The sequence below is a fragment of the Drosophila serrata genome, unplaced genomic scaffold (assembly GCF_035046125.1).
Source record: "Drosophila serrata isolate PLE 108 unplaced genomic scaffold, ASM3504612v1 contig_275, whole genome shotgun sequence".
Taxonomy (NCBI): domain Eukaryota; kingdom Metazoa; phylum Arthropoda; class Insecta; order Diptera; family Drosophilidae; genus Drosophila; species Drosophila serrata.
Window position 1 is genome coordinate 1,487,758 of NW_028257173.1, and position 6,000 is coordinate 1,493,757.

Genomic DNA, 6,000 nt, shown 5'->3' on the forward strand with positions numbered 1-6,000 from the left:
GCTGGTGAAATTTTGCTTCATAAATTACTCACTTAATTGCCAATTTGCACTTAATTTTTCGTTCTCCTTCATCGCTGTCGCCGCTGCAGTTAATTAAGCCGCATTTCAGTCCGCATTGCGCATACGCAGCGTGTGCCGGCGAAACTGGACGAGGCGGGAGAGCGGCGAAAAGGCATTTCGCTTCGCTCTTCTGACCTTGTCCAATGTCTCACACATCGATACGGTTATTATTTATGCTTAAATCGCGAAGATGCGTGAATAATTAGAAGCATATTTACATAAATTCCCTTTGCTGATGCAAACGGATTGCTGAGTTAAAAATATTACTTTTGCTTAGGTTTAATCCATCTAGTTTTATAAATCTGCAGTCTCCTTTTCTGTGTTGCACACACCAGACTGAAATTATGACACCCCCAAATGAGTATTTACATTTAAAAATTAACTACAATTTTCCTCACAGTTTTTACGACAAGTCAAAGGGTAAAAATCTCATAACTAAGCCAAAAATGCATTAAATTCAATTCGGAAAGCTTTCCTATGTTAGTTTTTATTGGGCTAATCAATCTGTATACTCAATTTGATATTTTAAATTTTTGAAATTTTGGCCAATTTTTGCCAATTTTAATGATGTAACCCCTTATCTTTTTTTGCAAAAATCGAACAGATTTTCAAAATTTTAATTTCAACCAAACATGGCTTGATCGATTCAGCTTTTAATGCTGATCAAGAATATATATGATTTATGGGGTCGGAAATGCCTCCTTCATATCGTTTTAAGCTTCCGACTGAAATTATAATACCCTCAAATCGGTATTTAAATTGAAATATTTTCAACAATTTTATATGACAAATCATAGACTAAAAATTGCATAGCTACGCTAAAAATGCAATAATTTTAATTCGGAAAACTTTTATATGTTACTTATTAAAAGATTTATAAATCTTCATACTCCTTTTCTGTGTTGCACACTCCAGCCTGAAATTATGACACCCCCAAATGAGTATTTACATTTAAAAATTAACTACAATTTTCTTCACAGTTTTTACGACAAGTCAAAGGGAAAAAATCTCATAACTAAGCCAAAAATGCAATAAATTCAATTCGGAAAACTTTCTTAACTTACTTATTATTGGGTTTATAAATCTGCATACTCAGTTTCTGCGTTGCATACTTCAGACTGAAATTATGACACTCCCAAATGGGTATATACATTTAAATATTTACTAAAATTTTGCATGAAAATTTTTGCGACAAGTCAAAGGGTAAAAATCTCGTAACTAAGCCAAAAATGCATTAAATTCAATTCGGAAAGCTTTCCTATGTTAGTTTTTATTGGGCTAATCAATCTGTATACTCAATTTTATATATTAAATTTTTGAAATTTTGGCCAATTTTAATGATGTAACCCCTTATCTTTTTTTGCAAAAATCGAACAGATTTTCAAAATTTCAATTTCAACCAAACATGGCTAGATCGATTCAGCTGTTAATGCTGATCAAGAATATATATGATTTATGGGGTCGGAAATGACTCCTTCATATCGTTTTAAGCTTCCGACTGAAATTATAATACCCTCAAATCGGTATTTAAATTGAAATATTTTCAACAATTTTATATGACAAATCATAGACTAAAAATTGCATAGCTACGCTAAAAATGCATTAATTTTAATTCGGAAAACTTACATATGTTACTAATTATTAGATTTATAAATCAGCATACTCCTTTTCTGTGTTGCACACTCCAGACTGAAATTATGACACCCCCAAATGAGTATTTACATTTAAAAATTAACTACAATTTTCCTCACAGTTTTTACGACAAGTCAAAGGGTAAAAATCTCATAGCTAAGCCAAAAATGCAATAAATTCAATTCGGAAAACTTTGTTAAATTACTTATTATTGGGTTTATAAATCTGCATACTCAGTTTCTGCGTTGCGTACTTCAGACTGAAATTATGACACCCCCAAATGAGTATTTACATTTAAAAATTAACTACAATTTTCCTCACAGTTTTTACGACAAGTCAAAAGGTAAAAATCTCATAGCTTAGCCAAAAATGCAATAAATTCAATTCGGAAAACTTTCTTAAATTACTTATTATTGGGTTTATAAATCTGCATACTCAGTTTCTGCGTTGCATACTTCAGACTGAAATTATGACACTCCCAAATGGGTATATACATTTAAATATTTACTAAAATCTTGCATGAAAATTTTTGCGACAAGTCAAAGGGTAAAAATCTCATAACTAAGCCAAAAATGCATTAAATTCAATTCGGAAAGCTTTCCTATGTTAGTTTTTATTGGGCTAATCAATCTGTATACTCAATTTTATATATTAAATTTTTGAAATTTTGGCCAATTTTAATGATGTAACCCCTTATCTTTTTTTGCAAAAATCGAACAGATTTTCAAAATTTCAATTTCAACCAAACATGGCTAGATCGATTCAGCTGTTAATGCTGATCAAGAATATATATGATTTATGGGGTCGGAAATGACTCCTTCATATCGTTTTAAGCTTCCGACTGAAATTATAATACCCTCAAATCGGTATTTAAATTGAAATATTTTCAACAATTTTATATGACAAATCATAGACTAAAAATTGCATAGCTACGCTAAAAATGCATTAATTTTAATTCGGAAAACTTACATATGTTTCTAATTATTAGATTTATAAATCTGCATACTCCTTTTCTGTGTTGCACACTTCAGGCTGAAATTATGACACCCCCAAATGAGTATTTACATTTAAAAATTAACTACAATTTTCTTCACAGTTTTTACGACAAGTCAAAAGGTAAAAATCTCGTAACTAAGACAAAAATGCAATAAATTCAATTCGGAAAACTTTGTTAAATTACTTATTATTGGGTTTATAAATCTGCATACTCAGTTTCTGCGTTGCATACTTCAGACTGAAATTATGACACTCCCAAATGGGTATATACATTTAAATATTTACTAACATTTTGCATGAAAATTTTTGCGACAAGTCAAAGGGTAAAAATCTCATAACTAAGCCAAAAATGCAATAAATTCAATTCGGAAAGCTTTCCTATGTTAGTTTTTATTGGGCTAATCAATCTGTATACTCAATTTGATATTTTAAATTTTTGAAATTTTGGCCAATTTTTGCCAATTTTAATGATTTAACCCCTCTTTTTTTGCAAAAATCGAACAGATTTTCAAAATTTTAATTTCAACCAAACATGGCTTGATCGATTCAGCTTTTAATGCTGATCAAGAATATATATGATTTATGGGGTCGGAAATGACTCCTTCATATCGTTTTAAGCTTCCGACTGAAATTATAATACCCTCAAATCGGTATTTAAATTGAAATATTTTCAACAATTTTATATGACAAATCATAGACTAAAAATTGCATAGCTACGCTAAAAATGCAACAATTTTAATTCGGAAAGCTTTTATATAATTCTAATTATTAGATTTATAAATCTGCATACTCCTTTTCTGTGTTGCACACTTCAGACTGAAATTATGACACCCCCAAATGAGTATTTACATTTAAAAATTAACTACAATTTTCTTCACAGTTTTTACGACAAGTCAAAGGGTAAAAATCTCATAACTAAGCCAAAAATGCAATAAATTCAATTCGGAAAGCTTTCCTATGTTAGTTTTTATTGGGCTAATCAATCTGTATACTCAATTTGATATTTTAAATTTTTGAAATTTTGGCCAATTTTTGCCAATTTTAATGATGTAACCCCTTTTCTTTTTTTGCAAAAATCGAACAGATTTTCAAAATTTTAATTTCAACCAAACATGGCTAGATCGATTCAGCTGTTAATGCTGATCAAGAATATATATGATTTATGGGGTCGGAAATGACTCCTTCATATCGTTTTAAGCTTCCGACTGAAATTATAATACCCTCAAATCGGTATTTAAATTGAAATATTTTCAACAATTTTATATGACAAATCATAGACTAAAAATTGCATAGCTACGCTAAAAATGCAACAATTTTAATTCGGAAAACTTACATATGTTACTAATTATTAGATTTATAAATCTGCATACTCCTTTTCTGTGTTGCACACTTCAGACTGAAATTATGACACCCCCAAATGAGTAATTACATTTAAAAATTAACTACAATTTTCTTCACAGTTTTTACGACAAGTCAAAGGGTAAAAATCTCATAACTAAGCCAAAAATTCATTAAATTCGATTCGGAAAGCTTTCCTATGTTAGTTTTTATGGGGCTAATCAATCTGTATACTCAATTTGATATTTTAAATTTTTGAAATTTTGGCCAATTTTTGCCAATTTTAATGATGTAACCCCTTATCTTTTTTTGCAAAAATCGAACAGATTTTCAAAATTTTAATTTCAACCAAACATGGCTAGATCGATTCAGCTGTTAATGCTGATCAAGAATATATATGATTTATGGGGTCGGAAATGACTCCTTCATATCGTTTTAAGCTTCCGACTGAAATTATAATACCCTCAAATCGGTATTTAAATTGAAATATTTTCAACAATTTTATATGACAAATCATAGACCAAAAATTGCATAGCTACGCTAAAAATGCAACAATTTTAATTCGGAAAGCTTTTATATAATTCTAATTATTAGATTTATAAATCTGCATACTCCTTTTCTGTGTTGCACACTTAAGACTGAAATTATGACACCCCCAAATGAGTATTTACATTTAAAAATTAACTACAATTTTCTTCACAGTTTTTACGACAAGTCAAAGGGTAAAAATCTCATAACTAAGCCAAAAGTGCAATAAATTCAATTCGGAAAGCTTTCCTATGTTAGTTTTTATTGGGCTAATCAATCTGTATACTCAATTTGATATTTTAAATTTTTGAAATTTTGTTTCAGCTGTTAATGCTGATCAAGAATATATATGATTTATGGGGTCGGAAATGACTCCTTCATATCGTTTTAAGCTTCCGACTGAAATTATAATACCCTCAAATCGGTATTTAAATTGAAATATTTTCAACAATTTTATATGACAAATCATAGACTAAAAATTGCATAGCTACGCTAAAAAGGCAACAATTTTAATTCGGAAAACTTACATATGTTACTAATTATTAGATTTATAAATCTGCATACTCCTTTTCTGTGTTGCACACTTCAGACTGAAATTATGACACCCCCAAATGAGTATTTACATTTAAAAATTAACTACAATTTTCTTCACAGTTTTTACGACAAGTCAAAGGGTAAAAATCTCATAACTAATCCAAAAATGCAATAAATTCAATTCGGAAAACTTTGTTAAATTACTTATTATTGGGTTTATAAATTTGCATACTCAGTTTCTGCGTTGCATACTTCAGACTGAAATTATGACACTCCCAAATGGGTATATACATTTAAATATTTACTAACATTTTGCATGAAAATTTTTGCGACAAGTCAAAGGGTAAAAATCTCATAACTAAGCCAAAAATGCATTAAATTCAATTCGGAAAGCTTTCCTATGTTAGTTTTTATTGGGCTAATCAATCTGTATACTCAATTTGATATTTTAAATTTTTGAAATTTTGTCCAATTTTTGCCAATTTTAATGATGTAACATCTTTTTTTGCAAAAATCGAACAGATTTTCAAAATTTTAATTTCAACCAAACATGGCTAGATCGATTCAGCTGTTAATGCTGATCAAGAATATATATGATTTATGGGGTCGGAAATGACTCCTTCATATCGTTTTAAGCTTCCGACTGAAATTATAATACCCTCAAATCGGTATTTAAATTGAAATATTTTCAACAATTTTATATGACAAATCATAGACCAAAAATTGCATAGCTACGCTAAAAATGCAACAATTTTATTTCGGAAAGCTTTTATATAATTCTAATTATTAGATTTATAAATCTGCATACTCCTTTTCTGTGTTGCACACTTCAGACTGAAATTATGACACCCCCAAATGAGTATTTACATTTAAAAATTAACTACAATTTTCTTCACAGTTTTTACGACAAGT